The sequence below is a fragment of the Lontra canadensis genome, unplaced genomic scaffold (assembly GCF_010015895.1).
Source record: "Lontra canadensis isolate GAN:19392208 unplaced genomic scaffold, GSC_riverotter_1.0 scaffold71, whole genome shotgun sequence".
Classification (NCBI taxonomy): Eukaryota; Metazoa; Chordata; class Mammalia; order Carnivora; family Mustelidae; genus Lontra; species Lontra canadensis.
This window is the reverse complement of record NW_022631065.1, coordinates 617,845-635,794: the sequence shown is the minus strand read 5'-3', so window position 1 is coordinate 635,794 and position 17,950 is coordinate 617,845. Positions and strand designations below refer to the sequence as shown.

Genomic DNA, 17,950 nt, shown 5'->3' with positions numbered 1-17,950 from the left:
GGCAGAAAAGGCAAAGCTTGGGAAGGGGAGAAAAGACGGAGAAACCCAAGGCTTTGCTTTCCCTCCTCCTCCAGTCCTCCAGCTCCTCCTCCCTCTGTCTGTTTCGGTGGGGGCGGGATGAAGGGGGTTAGAGGGCTTTCCAGGATGGTTTGCACCTTCTCAGTTCAGCAGGAATGAGAGAAATGAGCTGCCTCTCCACACACACCTCAAACACCAGCTGAACTGTCCGTCAGGAATGTTCCTACATGTGCCCAGAGGCAGAACCTGGAGAGAGGATTCCCCGCACCCCACCCCCGCCCCGGCCTCAGCTTCTCCCTTGGACTGGGGAGAATGTGTCCATGGCGGTGGAGAGGAGCTACATGGAGCTGGGGTGTGGGTGGGGTGTGCAGTTGGTGTCCTGCTTCAGGGGACCTCTTCCAGTTCTGAGGGTCCCCATGCTGAGAGACACACCAGCAGTGGGGAAAGGCAAGGAAACACGTGACTCCTGATGACGGGGGTGGGGGGTGGGGAGTGGGGGTGGGGTGGGTGGTGCCAGGATGTGGTGGGTGCAGTGAGGACAGGAGCCTAGCCCAAGTCGCCACCCTTAGCAGGGGGTGGAGGGAGGCTGGGGGAGGGCGACCAGGGAGACCTGCGCTGCTGCTGTGCCTGAACCCAGCTTAAAGGAGGCCAGGTGCAGAGCTGGGGAGCCAGGCTGAAGGCACACATTGTTGCAAAGGCACCGTGGCTAGAAGTGGAGCAATGTGTTTGGGGAACCCGCAACAGCCAGGTCCCTGGAGGCAGAGTTGATGGAGAGGAGGTGGGGTCATTGTAAGGACTGCAAATGGTCCACTCTCCCTGCCCACCCCTACTCCCTTCTCAGTTGCTCATTCAGCACCATTTCTGGGTTAACCCTGGCAGAAGTCTAAAATATCCATCCTGGTTGATCCAGAGACTGAAACCCTCCCACCATCTCCCACAGAATTCATTTTTCTGTGCATAGCAAGCCCCTTAACAGGGTAGCCAGCACACTTGCCACTCTTACACCAAGAAACAGTGGGCCCTAAAGAAGGTCAGGGCCTCATTTTCTTAGACCACACACAAAAATAAACTCAAAATGGATGAAAGACCTCTCAATGTGAGACAGGAATCCATCAAAATCCTGGAGAAGAACACAGGCAGCAACGTCTGTGACCTCAGCCATAGCAACTTCTTGCTAGACACGTCTCCAAAGACAAGGGACACAAAAGTGAAAATGAACTATTGGGACTTCATCAAGATAAAATGTTTTTGCACAGCAAAGGAAACAGTCGACAAAACCAACAGACAACCGACACAATGGGAGAAGATATTTGTAAATGTCATATCAGATAAAGGGTTAGTATCCAAGATCTATAAGGAACTTACCAAACTCAACACCCCAAAACCCCAAATAATCCAGTCCAGAAATGGGCAGACAACATGAGCAGACATTTCTCCAAAGAAGACATCCAAATGGCCAATAGACACATAAAAAATGTGCTGAACATCACTTATCATCAGGGAAATACAAATCAAAACCACAATGAGATACCACCTCACACCAGTCAGAATGGCTAAAATTAACAAGTCAGGAAATGACAAATGCTTTCAAGGATGTGGAGAAAGGGGAACCCTCATACACTGTTGGTGGGAATGCAAGCTGGTACAGCCACTCTGAAAAACAGCATGGAGTTTCCTCAAAAAGTTGAAAATAGAGCTACCCTGTGACCCACCAATTGCTCCACTGGGTTTTTACCCCAAAGATACAGATGTAGTGATCCGAAGGGACCCCCACACTCCAATGTTTATAGCAGCAATGTTCACAATAACCAAACTATGGAAAGTGCCCAGATGTCCATCGACAAATGAATGGATAAAGAAGATGTGGTATATATATACATATATACACAATGGAATATTATTCGGCCATCAAAAAAGGAATCTTGCCATTTACAATGATGTGGCTGGAACTAGAGGGTATTATGCTAAGCAAAATAAGTCAGTTAAAGTAAGACAAGTACCATATGATTTCACTCATATGTGGAATTTAAGAAACAAAACAGATGAGCATAGGGGAAGGAAGGGAAAAATAAAATAAGATGAAAATCAAGAGGGAGGCAAACCGTTAAGTAAGAGATTCTGAACTCCAGGAAGCAAACTGAGAGTTCTTGGAAGGGAGGTAGGTGGAGGAGTGGGGTAACTGGGTGGTGGGCATTAAGGAAGGCACATGATGTAATGAGCACTGGGTGTTCTATACAACTGATGAATCACTAAATTCTACATCTGAAACTAATAATATATGTTAATTAATTGAATTAAAAAAAAATAATGGTCGTGTCCTGGCCTCATGCCCCTACCCCTGTAGGGCACAGAGCTCAGCGCAGCACAGAAGCTGAAACTGGGGTGCCATAGTGGGGTGGATAGGACCACGAGGTGGGGGTGGGAAGAGGAAGGAGCGCGCTCAGGGCCTTCGGACAGGGGAAGCAGAGAAGAAGGACCTAGAAGGTAGAGTTGGAGATGAACTCAGAAAAGACCCAGTCGAAAGCATTTATGTTATAGAAGTTCCAGAAGGGTGCGCATTTTACTCCAAGTCCCTCAGGGAGGCCCTCCCTGAGCGGGGATTAACCTGCGGCTCACTCCCCGCTAGGCCTACAGCTTGTCCACCTTGAATGAAAGCTCACGGTCACTGGGTCCAGCAGGGGGCGATGTTGCTCTAGTTTCCACCCGGTTGGGGGGGTTGGGGTGGGGGTGAGGTGGGGTGGGGGTGAGGCTGGGGGGAGGGGGGTAATCCGAAATCAGTCGGCGCTGGACCACTAGCAAAACTGAAGCAGGTGCCAAGTTCCTGTCCAGCCACGCGGTGTCCGGGCCCGTTGAACCTCGCCACCCAGCCCCAGTATCCCGCGGCAGTAGCTCCCGCCCCTGCCTTTCTCAAGATCGCCACCCCGACTCCCAAGTCCTCTTACAGGCTCCTTCCAGCCCCACTTTTCTTTGGTGACCCGTATTACTACATGGGAGCCGGGTGGGGTGGAGGGCGGGATCTGCCTTTTTACAGTGGACCAAATGACTAGTTAAAGATGGAATTTCTGGCCTTTTGTTGGGCGGGGAGATACCTGGGTAGACTCTTAATCGCCCCCAGTGCTTGCCACCTTTAGTCTTAAGCCTTCTGTGCAATGCCTCGTCCCTAGAAATAGCTAGAATGTCAACGTTTCAAAGGAGGGTAGGAATCCCCAATTTGAGAACCCCTCTTCTTTGGGCCAGGCTAGGATTTCTCCCCATTCTCCATCCTGAAAAGGGACCGACTGAAGATCGTGGTGGGCCGGACCGGAGATACTGGTCCCTTCCAGGAGCCGGGAGTGTCGGCCGGGGGATGGTGGCAGGTCGCGGCCCGGGGTTCTCCCGGAGGGGACGGCATGGCCGAGGCTCGGAGAAGCCGCGGGCGGGGATCCTCTCGCTCTCTCCTTGGGACAGGCAGCCCAGAGAGGGGGTCTGGACCGGTGGGTGGGGGGAAGAGTAGGAAGAGGGCAGCATAGGGCAGGAAGTGGATGGGGTCGGTGGAGCGGGGAGGCATGTGTGTAGGAGGGGGGCTCAGGGAGTCCTGGGGCAGGTGGAGCATCCGGCCCCCGGCGTCCCGTGCGGGACGCAGAGGTCGCTGTGCGGAGATGGGACCCCGCAGCGGGTGCAGGCTGGCGCGCGCCTGGCTCGGGCGGGTGTGGGAGAGCGGGAAACCTCGGAGCACTAAGGCGGCAGGTTCCTTTGGCCTTTCCATTGATTTCATTCCGCGTTCGGTTTTAGTTTACTTGGAAGGCGGTGCTTGGAGCCCAGCCCCATGGTCAAAATGCGTCATGCTGTCAGCCACAAACACTTCACTAGGCCCAGTCTGTTTCTTCTGGTGACAGGAATCCTCGTTTTTTGTTATTCGCGTGGATCCAGAGCTTATTAGACCCGGGGGGCAGGGGCTGCAGTGTGTCTGTGGTGGACGGAGCGGGGGGGTGTCTTGCTGCACGGAATTTGTGGTTTGGCAGATCCCTAAATCTCTCTCTGCCACAGATGTATACAATCAATATTTAACCTAAAAAGTTTTGCCTTCTTTTCCAGGATAAAAATATTTTGCAAAATATAAAATAGAAAAGGGAAGGAAAAATAATCACCCATCGTGCCAATACGGAACTATAATCACTCTCAATAGTTCTTCTTCTTCTTCTTCTTTTTTTTTTGGTATTATTTTTTGTCCTTTTGTGTTCTAAGCCTGTACTGATGTGTCTTTTAAATTTTTTCCCCATCATTGTCACCATATTTTCTATTCAGATTTCTAGCCTGCTTTAAAAAATCTTATGCCATACACTTTTCTTTTTTAACATGTTTGTCATGAATCTCACCTGATACCTGCATGAAAGTCTGCTCATATTTTGCCCAATTAGTCCCCAATTAGTTGGACGTTTAGGGTGTCTATATTTGTTCATTATGATACAGTGATTTCTAAATAGCATGTAACTTCTTTTTTTAATTCTTTCTTTTTTCTAAATAGTATGTAATCTCAATTTTTATTTCTTAATTACCCCGAGAATTCTTAAAAAGGGTTAACAATTTTTTAAGTGGATAGATTCGTTTTTTATTTTATTTTTAAATTTATTTTTATTTACTTATTTTTAATTTTAAGTGGTCAGAGAATGTGGCCCATATTTAAGTTTCCTGGAATTTTTTGAGCTTTTGATTGGTGACTGATTTTGTAAATTACTTTAAGCATGGTATTGAATGAATGATTGGGTACAAAATTCTTATACATTAGGTGAAGCTTCATCAAATATGTTATCCATAACTACTATGTCCTTTATTTTTATCTATTTGATCTGCTACTTTCTGAAAGAACTATAAGTTGTCAAACTATGTGGATTTAATATTTCCTTTTTATATTTCTGATAGTTTGTGCTTTATATATTTTACTTATTTATTAAAAAGTTTTCCAGCTTTATTGAGATATAATTGACATGTAACATTGTGTAAGTTTAAGGTGTCCAATATGATGATTTGATATGTGTATTGTGAAATGATTATCACAGTAAGAAGAGTTAACACACCCATCACTTCACATAGTTACATTTTCTTTCTTCTGTGGGAGTTGAGAACATTTAAGATTTATTCTTAGCAACTTTCAAACCTACAACAGTATTGTTGATTATAGTCGCCATGCTGTATATTACATTGCCCAGAACTTATTTATCTGATAACTGGATGTTTATATCTTTTAATCATTTTATTTCCATATTTTAAAGTGATGCTATGTAGTGTGAAAACCACATGGCTGTTACAATGGGAAACAGACAAATTGGCATATGTATCTTTCTTTTGGCTTTTAAATTATTTTCCTTGGTGGGGGGCACCTGGGTGGCTCAGTGGGTTAAAGCCTCTGCCTTCGGCTCAGGTCATGATCCCAGGGTCCTGGGATCTAGCCCTGCATCAGGCTCTCTGCTCAGCAGGGAGCCTGAACCTCTCTCCCTGCCTGCCTCTCTGTCTACTTGTGATCTCTGTCAAATAAATTTTTAAAAATCTTAAAAAAAAAAATTATTTTCCTGGGGTATTGGGTGGCTCAGTAGGGGGAGCGTCTGCCTTCAGCTCAGTCATGATCTCCTGGTCCTGGGATCGAGCCCCGAGTCAGGCTTCCTGCTGAGTGTGGAGTCTGCTTGAGGTTCTCTCTCTCCCTCTGTCCCTCCCCACCACTTGTTTCCCACCCCCCCTCAAATGAATAAAGTCTTTAAAAAAATAAAAGAAGAATAAATTATTTTCTTGGTCTGAATTTTGGAGGGAAATGGCGTCAAAAGCCAAATTGGCCTCTAAAGGACTTGACAAACACTCATGGTTGGCTGCCACATGGGAGTGCTTGCTTCACTGAACTTCACTGAACTCCACAGCAGGTGTCAAATTAACAAAGCCAAAAGCAGGACAGGTTTATTTTTGAGATAAGAAATGGGATACTGCAGGGGTGCCTGGGTGGCTCAGTGGGTTAAGCCTCTGCCCTTGGCTCAGGTCATGATCTCAGGGTCTCACATCAGCAGGGAGCCTGCTTCCCTGCCCCCCCATCCCCACCCTCCTGCCTCTCTGCCTACTTGTATCTCTGTCAAATAAATAAATAAATAAATATCTTAAAAAAAAAAAGCAGGATACTGTGAAAAAATTTGCTTTGATTTTTATTGAAGTTGCTTTTCCACCTGCAACTATGATGATTATTGTCTTTGTTGTATGTGGGTTGTTTGTTCTTGTCCTTTTGTACTTCTGTTTTCTGACTTGTAACTTGAGGAGGTTAATCTCTTTCAAGTCTTACATTCTAGGAATTATACTTATGTTTATGCTACAGGAAAACACCTTGTTGAAAAAGAAAAAAAATCCAGCCCATCAAACCAGATACCACGAATTCTCCCTCTCCCTCTGCTGCCCGTGGTCCTGAGCAGAACTTTCAATGTGGCACACAAAGCAGGTAGAGGTACTGTGGAGGTACTGAGGGGTGTGTGTGTGTGTGTGTGTGTGTGTTGCTTAAAAAGCATTTTTTAGAGTGGTGAGATCTTAGGGTATTTGGGCTGAAATATGGGGGAAAGTGATGCCCAGTGAGATTACATGATTTTCCTGGAATTGATAGATTCTTCTTTCATTGTCCTTAAGGTAAAGAAAGTTTAGTGGAGATAGAGGTGAAGTAAGGTATAGGAAGCTGGAGTCTTTTGCTTTTTCTGGGATTATTAAGAGGATGAGGAACGGTCCAGTCTGTCACACACAAGTGGACCCATCCATTTATAATATACCTTCAGTATCTTTTATGGTCCACGTGATCAGTAGAGATGACCCTTCTTTCATTTCTGGTATTAGTAATCAGTGTCTTCTCCCTTTCTTTCTTGATTAGCCTGGCTAGCGATTTATCAATTTTATTGATCTTTCCTAAGGACCAGCTTTTAGCTTTATTGATTTTCTCTATTGTTTCCCTGTTTTCCATTTCATTGATTTCTGCTCTCCTTTTTCTTTTCTTCTGCTTGTTTTAGGCTTAAATTGCTCTTCTTTCTTTCATTTCTTAAGGTGGAAGCTTAAATTATTGATTTTAGATCTTCCTTCCTTTTTAATACCCGCATTTAATGCTGTAAATTTCCCTCAAAGCACAGCTTTTGCTCCATCCCACACATTTTGATAAGCTGTATTTTCATTTTCATTTCATTCAAAATTATTTTTAAATTTCTTTTGAGATTTATTCTTTGACTCATGTGTTTGTTGCTTAATCTCCAAATATTTAGGGATTTTCCAGTTATCTTTCTGTTACTGATTTCTAGCTTAATTTCATTATAGTCTGAGACCATGCTTTGTATTATTTCTATTTTTTTAAATTTGTTAAATGTGCATTATGGCTCAGAATGTGGTCTGTTTTGGGAAATATTCTGTGTGAACTTGGGAAAAATTTGTATTCTGCTATTGTTTGATGGGGTATTCTATAAATGTCAGCTAAATCAAGTTTGTTAATAGTACTGTTCATGTTGATTAACTCATTACTGATTTTCCCCCTGCTGGACTTATCAGCTGCTTAGCAAAGATTTGAAATGTCCAAAAATGGTGAATTTTTCTCTTTGCCATCAGATCAGTTTTTATCTCACAGGTTTTGACAATCTGTTGTTAGGTGCATACATGTTAGAATTTTAAGTCTTCGACATTATGTAATGCCCGTTTTTAATCCTGAGACTTTTTCTTATTCTGAAGTCTGCCCTATCTGAAGTTAATATAACTCTAAAAGAAACAGCTTTCTTTTGATAAGTATTAGCATTATACAGCTTTTCCCATCCTTTTGCAACCTATCTGAGACTTTACCTTTAGGCTTCTTGTAGATAGTATATGCTTGGATCTTGTTTTTTATATCCTGACAATCTGTCTTTTAGTTGGTGTATTTAGACCATTCCCACTGAAAGTGATTACTGATGTGGTTGGATTAATATCTATCATATATGTAACTGTTTTTATTTGTTGCCCCGTGGCATCCAGTAACTATTTCTCAATGTTTTTCCAGCATGTGCCTGAGTAACATTGAAGTGAGTGAACCATACCTTTGGTGATTCACAGCGATCCTGGGGTCAGAGATGCCAGAACAGCTGTGTCTCTGAGCACTTTCCAGTTCCAGCGCTGCCCTTTCCCCCAGCCTCTAGGACTTTGGGAAAATTTACTAAAGGTGGACAATCTGTAGGTCACAGGGACAGGGGACACTGCTCACCGGGGCAGAGCTAGAGTCTCCTACCTAGAACCTGATTCACCTAGAGTCAGAGCCAGGACTTGGGAGGGGGGCAAGGAGCCGGAACACACTGATGGGGGGTGGGAGGGATTCTGGTAAAAATGGGAAAGATCCACTTATGTGGACCTGCATATCTTGCTGCTGATTCTCAGGGACCCTGGGGCCAAGCAGCTGTGGTGAGTCACAGCGTGGCTGTACTTTGCAGGTGGGCATCATGAGGCGGGGATTACTGAAATGCCTTCCCTTTGGGGCCCTGCACAGGACAGGAGGGCCCAGTACATGCCCTGAATTGGCAACAGGCTGTGAGTTACTTGCTAAGAACGATGGATGATTTACTCTGTGACTCAGTCAACTTACAGAGTTCGATGTTGTGTCAACTTACAGAGAAGGAGCCAGGACTGTAGCACTCCACAAGCCTAGGGGCACCTAAGAGGATCCACCCTCAACTAATTTAGGAGCCCAAAGCCAGAAGAGGCAGTTTCTGTTTCTTCTGAATTCTCCTCAAAAGGAGGAAATCACACACACTGAATCACTTATTGTAATTATGCCGCCAAAGTAAGCAAGTTCATCTCGTTTGGGAAAGGAGGCGTCATTGTGAGTTTCATCCTGTGGTTAGTCAAGGTGAATTTCAGTAGCGTGTGACTTGCAGTTTAGTTCCCTGATATTTGGGATCAAGTGTGCAAGGGTGTGTACGTGCAAGAGACATCCTCATCCCTTTTTTTAAAAAAAATTTTTAAAGGTCTTATTTATTTATTTGACAGAGAGAGAGAGAGAGAGAGAGAGAGAAAGGAGCATAAGTGGAGGAGGGGTAGAGGGAGAAGCAGGCTTCCCACGGAGCAAGGAGCCCGATGTGGGACTTGATCCCAGGACTCAAGGATCATGACCTGAGCCAAAGGCAGACGCTTAGCCAACTGAACCACCCAGGTTGTCCCAAGACTTCATCATGCTTTTAAAATTTCTCCCACCTGAGTTGTGAGGTGGGTTGGTCTTGTCATCTCAGGTTGGAAGACAAGCCAGTCTGTCCCTGACATCAGTGAACTTGTTCTGACAAAAACGTCCTCTCAGAGATAAACCATATTAGACATGAAGACACAGCTTCAAGATATCAGTGTTTCCAGCTAATATGCAGAGTCTGTGTACTCTGAAAGTCTACTAGATATTCTTAGCAGACTGATTATAAACATCCAGTGGAAGTCTAAAGGGGCAAAAAAAGCTAAGGTAATTTCGATGAAGGGTAAGGGGAGAAGTTGCTTTTCCAAATATCAGGATTTATAAACTGTAGTAATTTTAATAGTAATAAAGTGATAGAAGAGAGTAGAGGACCCAGAAAAAAATATATATGAGAATGTTCGAGTTGGTTGTACACATCAGTAGTCATGTTGCTGTGACATATTTGGGAAAAATAAAAAATTTGACCTCTATCTCCAATCATTCGCAAAAGTATATCCCTGATGGAGCGAGGCAAAATGTGAAAATAAGTGCTTTAAAATTTTTGAAGAAAAATATTTTTTATGACATAGGATAAGGGCAAGATTTGCTGGTCAAGACATAAAAACAAAAACCATAAAGGTCTGATAATATATTATCACATTAAAATTTAAAAAAAAGAATATAGGACAAAAACTAGTAAGTACAAAGTTCAAGGACAGATCTCAGATTAAGGAAAGATAATTGCAATGCATAGAAGCAACAGAGGATCATGATCCATTATATATAAGACGATTACAAACTGAAAAGAGAAAGACACGTGGCTCAATTAAAAATGAACTAAGTACATGAGCCAACCGGTATCCATATAAAAAGACACTAAACCTTAAGTGAATAAGGAAAATGCAAATTAAAACAACTGATATCACTTTATATCCAGATTAGCAAAAATTAACAAGACTATTCATATCCATTATGAGGAGAGGGCCAAAGAGCTCATAGGCAGTGTTGATGGGAATGTGAATTGGTACATCCACTTTGGAGTCGATTCGGCAAAATCTAGCAAAAATGAAGCTTCTCACGATTTTCCCCCAACCCACCCTCCCTCTCCGACCCCAGCACCTGTGCTTTCAGCTTCATTCCTCAGAGAAACTGTCAAGTATAAGAATGTTCACAGAAATAACAAAGAACAGAAACTGGAAATTTATAATAAAAAAATTGGAATTAATTTAAATATTGAATAATAAAGGAATGGACAAATAAATCGTGATAAGTTAAATAACAAAGTGAGCAAACTGGGTCCACAGACATCAGCACAGATAAATCTCGAAACGCGCCCTTTAAACGAAAGAAGCGAATTTTCAAAGTGTACGTACAATATGGCATCATTTATAAACCATAAAATCACATGCCAAATAATGGTCTGCATTATTTCTTCTCAATATTGTTTATAAATAGATACTTATAGAAGGAAGGTATTGTGGGTATAAAAATACAAAAGCCTGAGTGGGGTCAGGTGAGCCCACAAACTTGGGATGAGGATTGCTTCGGTGATGAGTGGTAATGGAGGGTGGAAGGGGGTAAAGTATTAACATTTTACATCTTGAGATAAAAAACTGAAGAAAATTTGGCGAAATGTTAAACTGTGTAAATCTGACAGTGGGTATCCTGGGCATCTACTATAGGACTTTCAGTGCTTTTCTTTATATTCGAAATATTTAATAATTTAAAAACAAAGTATTTGAAATTTCTGTCCTCTTTAGAAGGTTAATAGACTAATCATGTAATGAGCATCTGCTATGTCCGAGGCACTGTTTAAAGTACTAGAATTTCCAGAAAATAAAAAATAAATAAAATAAAGTACTAGAATTTCCAAGGTTAATGAAACAGACTTTGCTGGCCTTGAGTGAGGGTAAACTTTAGGCGATTCGAAATCAGCCAGACAAACCATCTATCTGAGAAGAGGCTAATATCCAGAAAATATAAAGAACTCACACAACTCAATAGTGAAAAAACAAATAATCCTGTTTAAAAATGGGCAGAGAATGGAATAAACATTTTCCCAAAGAAGACATTTGGATGGCCAATAGTTACATGAAAAGGTGCTCAACGTCACTAATCCTTAGGGAAATGCAGATCAAAAATGAAATATCACCTCGCACTTTTTAGAATGGTGCTGATCAAAAAAACAAAGATAAAAATGCTACTGAAGATGTGGAGAAGGGGAGCCCTTGTGTACTGTTGGTGGGAATATAAATTGGTGAAGTCAGTATGGATAACAATATAATGATTCCTCAAAAAATTAAAAATAGAACTACCATATGACCCAGCAATTCCACTTCTGGGTATACATATATATGTTTGGTATATATATTTATATTTAGCATCTACTTCTGGATACACACACACACACACACACACGCATATATGTATGTATATATACACCAAAGGAAATTAAATCACTATCTTGAAATGGTATCGACATTCCCACATTCAATGCAGCATTGTTTAAAATAGCCAAGATATGGAAACAATCTAAGTGTCAATGGGTGAATGGAGATATATCTATATATATATATATATATAGATATAGATATCTATATCTATAGATATATCACAGTGAAATATTCAGCCATTTAAAAGAAGAAAATCCTGCCATTTGTGACAACATGGATCGACCTTGAAGGCATTATACTAAGTGAAGTAGGTCAAATGTAGAAAGACAAATACTGTATGAGGTGGGTGAAATGGGTTGGAGGTATTCTTTCTATTTATTCACAAGGGTATAAACCCATATATCAAAAAGCACAAACTTCCAGTTGTAAGATAAATAAGTTCCGGGGATACAATGTACACGAGGGCAGCTATAATTGACAATACGGTTTTATATGTTTGAAAGTTGTTAAGAGAATAGATCTTAAAAGTTCTTATCACAAGAAAATAATTTATAATTATGTGAGATGATAGGTGCTAACTAGAGTTACCGTGCTGCTCATTTCATGATACATACAAATATCAAATCATTATGTCGTACCCCTGGAATTAATAGAATGTTGTATATCAATTATATCTCAGCAACACGGGGAAAAACAGTAGACAGGGTCACTTGCCTGGGATCAGGTAGGATCCCAGGATGCCAGGCTTTGCCCTAAGCATCGAACCAGGCTGTCTGTCCCCAGGACTCTGGATTCCACCCTCCAGCCTCACCCCTTCCCCTGAAACATTCTGTATAGCTGGGTTTACCTGATTTGAAAGGGCCAGCTTAACTTTTTTTTTCCTCAAATAATCCAAAAACTCAGACTTTTTATCAGGTTACACACATTTTCCCCCAAGTGTTTCTCCAAACAGATGGGCTCGCTGTTCCTCAATGTCTAGAGGAACAGCTCCGTGATGCCCAGCAAGCTTGGGGAGTAGGTAAGGCATTGGAGTCAGGCTGCCCCAGGGGTTGAATCCTAGCTCTGTGATTTAGTAAATGCTGTGTGACTTCCATCGTGCTGCTAAGCCTCTCTGGGCCTCAGTTTCCTAACCTGTTAGAGGGGTCAGTTACTACCATTCACCCTGTTAGCCTGTCAGGAAAGTAAGCCAGAAAGGGAATGCACCTCTCACGTCCCAGTGCCGGTGCCTGGAAGCCCTCAGCTTGGGGCAGCATTATTATTCTTGCTTGTCTTGTGCTGAGGCAGCAGATGGAGTCTCGTCCTTCAGGCACGCTTGAGTTAAGACATAAGGGGTCCTCGCATCCTGGCCCAGGCTGGGACACTGGACATGTTGGGGCCATTGCAGCAGGACCTTCGTTGCAGAAAGCAGGTAGGGGTATTATTTTTAAGCCAATGTGGACCTTCAAGTGGAACATCTTCCCTCCCAGGGCAAACCCCTTCAGAACCCTTGGAAAATTACAGTTTCACTTTTAGCAAGACCCCGCCACAGTGTGGGGAGGCCCCCACAGCACCCAGTCCTCTCCGAAAGGGGGTCCTCCTGGCAGGGCTGCACACTGCTCTCTTGCCTTCCCACCACCTAGTTCCCTAGCTCCATCCTGTCCTGCCTTCTTTATCCTTTTGGGTTTTCCAGCCCCGTTCCTCTCTCACTTTGGAGGGCTGGTGGAGCCTTGGCACTCCTCGTGGATTCTGGACAGTCTGTGTGCCATGGCCTTGATGAGGAGCCTCTCCCCAGTAGCCTCATGTGCCCCTACACAGCTCCGTGTTGAATTTGGCTTAGGTTACCACTTCTGAGCAGTCTGCCCTGATTTGCCCCCAAGCACAGGTGGAAATGAACCAGGTACCCTGTCTAGGGTTTGGAGATCCTGCCCTGTTTACAGCATAAGCTCTCTACTTTAGCTCTGTCACACAGCAGGCAGGCCTGCACACTACAAGGAAAGATGTTCCACTTGGGAAACACAGAGTTTTAAAATGCAACATTCTTCTAAGTCGTGACCCATGAAAGAAAGAATTGATAAGCTGGATTTCATTATGATTAAACACCTCTGCTCAGCTAAGACAACGCCAAGAGAATGAGTGATTAGACAAAGACACGGTCTGGGAGAAAATATTTGCAAAAGGCATAACTGAGAAAAGGCTGTTACAAAACACTCTTAAAATTCAACAATAAGAAGACAAACGACTCAGAAAATGGGCCCAAATCTTAGCTAACACCTCACCAAAGAACATATCCAGATGGCAAGGAAGCAAAAGAAACAACACTCTGCATCCTATGTCATCAGGGACATATGCATATTAAAACAAGACACCGCTACACACCAACTAGAATGTCCAAAGTCCAGAACACCGACAACACCAAATGCTGATGAGGGTGTGGGACAGAGAAACTCTCAAGCATTGTTGGTGGGAACGCAAGATGGCATGGCCACTTTGGAAGACAATTCAACAGGGTCCTATAAAACTAAACACATTCTCATGCCTTGGTATTTGCCCAAAGAAGTTGAAAACTCATGTCTACACAAACACCTGCATAGATATTTACAGGAGCTTTGCCAGAACTCGGAGGCAACCAAGATGTCTTTCAGTTGGCTAACGGATCAATAACTGTCGGTACATGTGGGCACATATCAAGCCATGGAAAGGCATGCAGGAACCTTAGAGGCACACTACCAAGTGAAAGCAGCCCACCTGGAAAGGCCACATACTCCCTGATTCCAATTATGGAACATTCAGAAAAGGTGAACCTATGAAGATGGTCAAGGGTAATGGTTGCCAGGGTCTAAGGGGAGGAAGGAATGAACAGCACTGGGGTTCTGAGGGTAACAAACTACTCTGCAGGACGCTGTAATGCTGGAGACATGTCATCACACATTTGTCCAAACCCAGAGCATGCACACCAAGAGTGAACCTGAACATAGACCGTGGACTCCGAGTGATAACCGTATGCCTGTGGTGGTCAATCAGTTGTACCAAGTGTAGCCTCTGGTGGGGATGTTGATCATGGGGGGCTGTGCACATGTGGGGGCAGGAGGTGTATGGGAAATCCCTGGACCTTCCTTTCAATATTGCTGTGAACCCAAAACCACTCTAAAGAAGAAAGTCTTAAAAAAAATGTAGTAATCTTCCAATACAAGGTTACCATACAATGCTGAAAAAATATTTCCCACCTATAGCCTGGCAGGAAAAAAAAAAGGTGATACATGTTGTGGGTGAACGTGGGGTAAAACTGGGACATGCTGGTGGTCTGGGAAAAAAAAATTTAAAGCTATAAAATGTTTATACCCACGTACTCAGTATCTGGAACATTTCTCCAGTAGATATCAATCTTTGATTCAGTACAATAGGGTATGAACAGAGATGTTAAATGTTGGAAACAATTGAAATCCTTAAAGTAACAGATTATTTAAGTAGAGTATGATAATCCACTTAAAGCAATTTTAAACATTAAAGATTTGAAGTATTATAATTATGAGAACTCTATAGGAGAAAGAAAAATGGCTTATAGGAGACTTTATGAGAACATTCATTCTACGTGATTAAAACTATGTAAGTAATATCTAAAAAACATTAGAAGAAAATGCATCAAGATTCCTTTCCTTTGCTCTTTTTGCTAATGTTTAATTCTTGTAATGTGTAGGACCGCAGTTCTATTACTTTTACAAATGGAAGGCTTAAAAATAACTCACTTCCCTTCTGGGGGACTGATGCTCAGGGCAAAGCACACCACTTTTTTTTTTTTTTTAAGATTTTTTCTTTATTTATTTGACAGACAGAGATCACAAGTAGGCAGACAGGCAGGCAGAGAGAGAGGAAGGGAAGCAGGCTCCCCGCTGAGCAAAGAGCCCGATGTGGGACTTGATCCCAGAACCCTGGGATCATGACCTGAGCCGAAGGCAGAGGCTTTAACCCACTTAGCCACCCAGCCGCCCAGCACAACCACTTTTTAAAGCTCTCTGAGGATAAGGACCAAGGCCCTGAATCATTCTCATTTCAGACGTACTGTTTATTTGCTCATTTATTTAGTTTGTATTGTGCTGGGGGGTGCTTAAGCAATGCTCAAGAGACACGTGTATTCTCTGAGGCTGACAGCGTGGTGGGACAGAGGTAACAGGGCAGAGAGGAAGGAACAGCAGAGTGTGAGGACTGGGGACTGGGAACCCCTTGGGGTCTTCTGAATGAGTGGGGGAATGATCTGGGAGGAACTGCTAGGAGGAGCCCTGGGGGTCCAGACAGAAAGAAGGGGAGGGGCCTTCCGCAGTGTGTGTGTGTGTGTGTGTGTGTGCGCGCGCGCGCGCGCACGCGCGCACGCATGCCTGGGCTCAGGGGCCTGTGGTGACTGGGAAGCCAGCCGGAGTGCATTCTAGGTGTGGTGGGGAGCTGGAAGGGATCCCCCACACCCTGAGAAGAGGAAGGGAGCACGCAGCCGACATGCCAATACCTCACACTAGCCACTGACGGCCACACTCTTTACCCACATGACCTCCTGGGCCTGGGGACCCTGAGAAGCCCCGTTCCTCCAACACCGCGCTCAGTGGAGCCTCTCTCAGGGCTATGGCAGCTGAATGGGCACAGCCCGCGTCTACCACTCGGGTCTGTGTCTTTGTTCACGGCTGCCATAGAGCTGTGTGTACAGTGTCTGCTGAACGGCAGGAGGGCAATTGTCATTTCCAGTTTGCAGAAGTGGAGACTGAGGCCTGGGAGCAAGAAGCCATGGGCCCAAGGTCTCGGAGGAAGGAAGAGAATGAGGAGTGAGCCTGTCACTGAATGAACAAACAGGAAGAGAGAAATGTCTGACTCCATCCCTCCCTCCCCCAAATTCCCTCGCAGGGGCCTGAAGAAGGGGCCCAGAAGGAAGAGAGAGGCCTGTGGGTGTTGGCAAGAGCAAAGTGGGGAGCAGAGGCCCCCACAGAAGATGACAAGAAGATTCTGGTCTCTCCAGAGCATGCTCGAAAGTGCTTTCTTGTGCTTCTTTCCCGACCCTTGTGTTGACCTGACTTCCTGCAAATGCAATGTTACGTCCTGTTTTTCCTTGATTATTTGCATAAACAGTCTGAGTCTTTTACGAAATCTTTATAAGCTCCATTTCTGAGCTTGGAATAATCAACTGCCAAGTAAACGAACCACAATTTACGAAAATTGCCTCTTACTGTCAATCATTTAGGTTGCTTTCGGTATTTCTGAAATACATAAATAATATTATTGAATAGTGTGGATAACATGAGCATCCTATTTCCTGAAGATTAATCTGCAGCCTGGGTTTCCAAGGTCTGAGAAGTTTCTTTGGGTCCTGTTGGTGTTGACCTTCCGCAGGGCCTAAGGCGGCTGTGGGCAGGTGGAGGAGGCCAGGGACAGAGCCGGGATGACACTGCATCTGTGTTTGTAAATGAACTTGCTCTTTCAGGCCCAAACAGTGGGGTGGGGAGAAGCAGGGGCTCAGGGGGCACTGCTGGAGCCGAGAGGGGCTGACCTACATAGCATCCCCACATAAAAGGGCAGGTGTGCAGGTGGGACCTGGGGTGATGCCAGTTCTGCCTGACTCCCCAACAGAGCTTGTTGGGGGGGGGATCACCCACATCACCTCCTCTCAGGCCCTTCCTTGGTCTATTCCCTTTAACTCCCTCGGGAAACAGTCCCACATTCCGGGATTCTCTGTGCATTTCAACCTGACCCCGTTTGAAGCAGAGCCCCGGTGTCTGTAACTGTCACAGCAAACCCCAGGCACGCACAAACAGAGGCCTGTGGCTGGCTTGCGGTTGCTGTGATCACACCAGACTCAGAGAACCCCTCCTCGGGCAGGTGTCACCCAGCACATCCCAAGTGGGAAGAGCCCCGCGCCGGGTGGGTGTCCCAAGGATGTCTCTGAGAGAGACCCCAGCCCTGGGAGCCTGGGCTTCAGCCAACTTGGCCTCCTATTGGTTGATTCCTTGGGGGCCAAACACCTCTAGGAGGAAACCAATGAAATTCATGCAGAAGCAACGTGGGAGAAGAAAAGTGCTGTGTCCCGCTCTTGCCTGCCTCCTCCAAGTCTGCATGGTCAGCAGACCAGACCATAACCAGAGGGGCGGGAGCGTCCCCGAGAAGGCCTCTCCCTTCCTAGAGGCTTACCTCCAGCCCATCCATCCCTGCCCTTTATCACCATTACCTGACTCTATCAGGCTGGGTGACTCAGCATGTGTGTGCCAGCCAGCCCCAAAGACACACACACCGTGGAGAGCAGCTGCAGCCTCTGTCCTCAAGGAAGGGACACCAGACACAATTCAGTCACGAATAGGAGCCACGTACCTGAATGTATGGATACTGATGGTTGGAGTTTTGGGAGAAAAACATCCAAGACAGCTCCTCCAAG

At 44.5% G+C, this 17,950-nt stretch overlaps 1 protein-coding gene across 1 annotated transcript in view; it reads right to left on the bottom strand.

Annotated features, from left to right (window-relative positions):
• The window catches only part of CD8A (CD8a molecule), a 32,005-nt gene extending 14,055 nt beyond the window's left edge, over positions 1–17,950 (bottom strand). The window contains exon 1 of the mRNA XM_032880620.1: positions 17,887–17,950. The gene's annotated coding sequence lies outside the window, so the exon portion shown is untranslated. The remainder of the gene's footprint in view (positions 1–17,886) is intronic.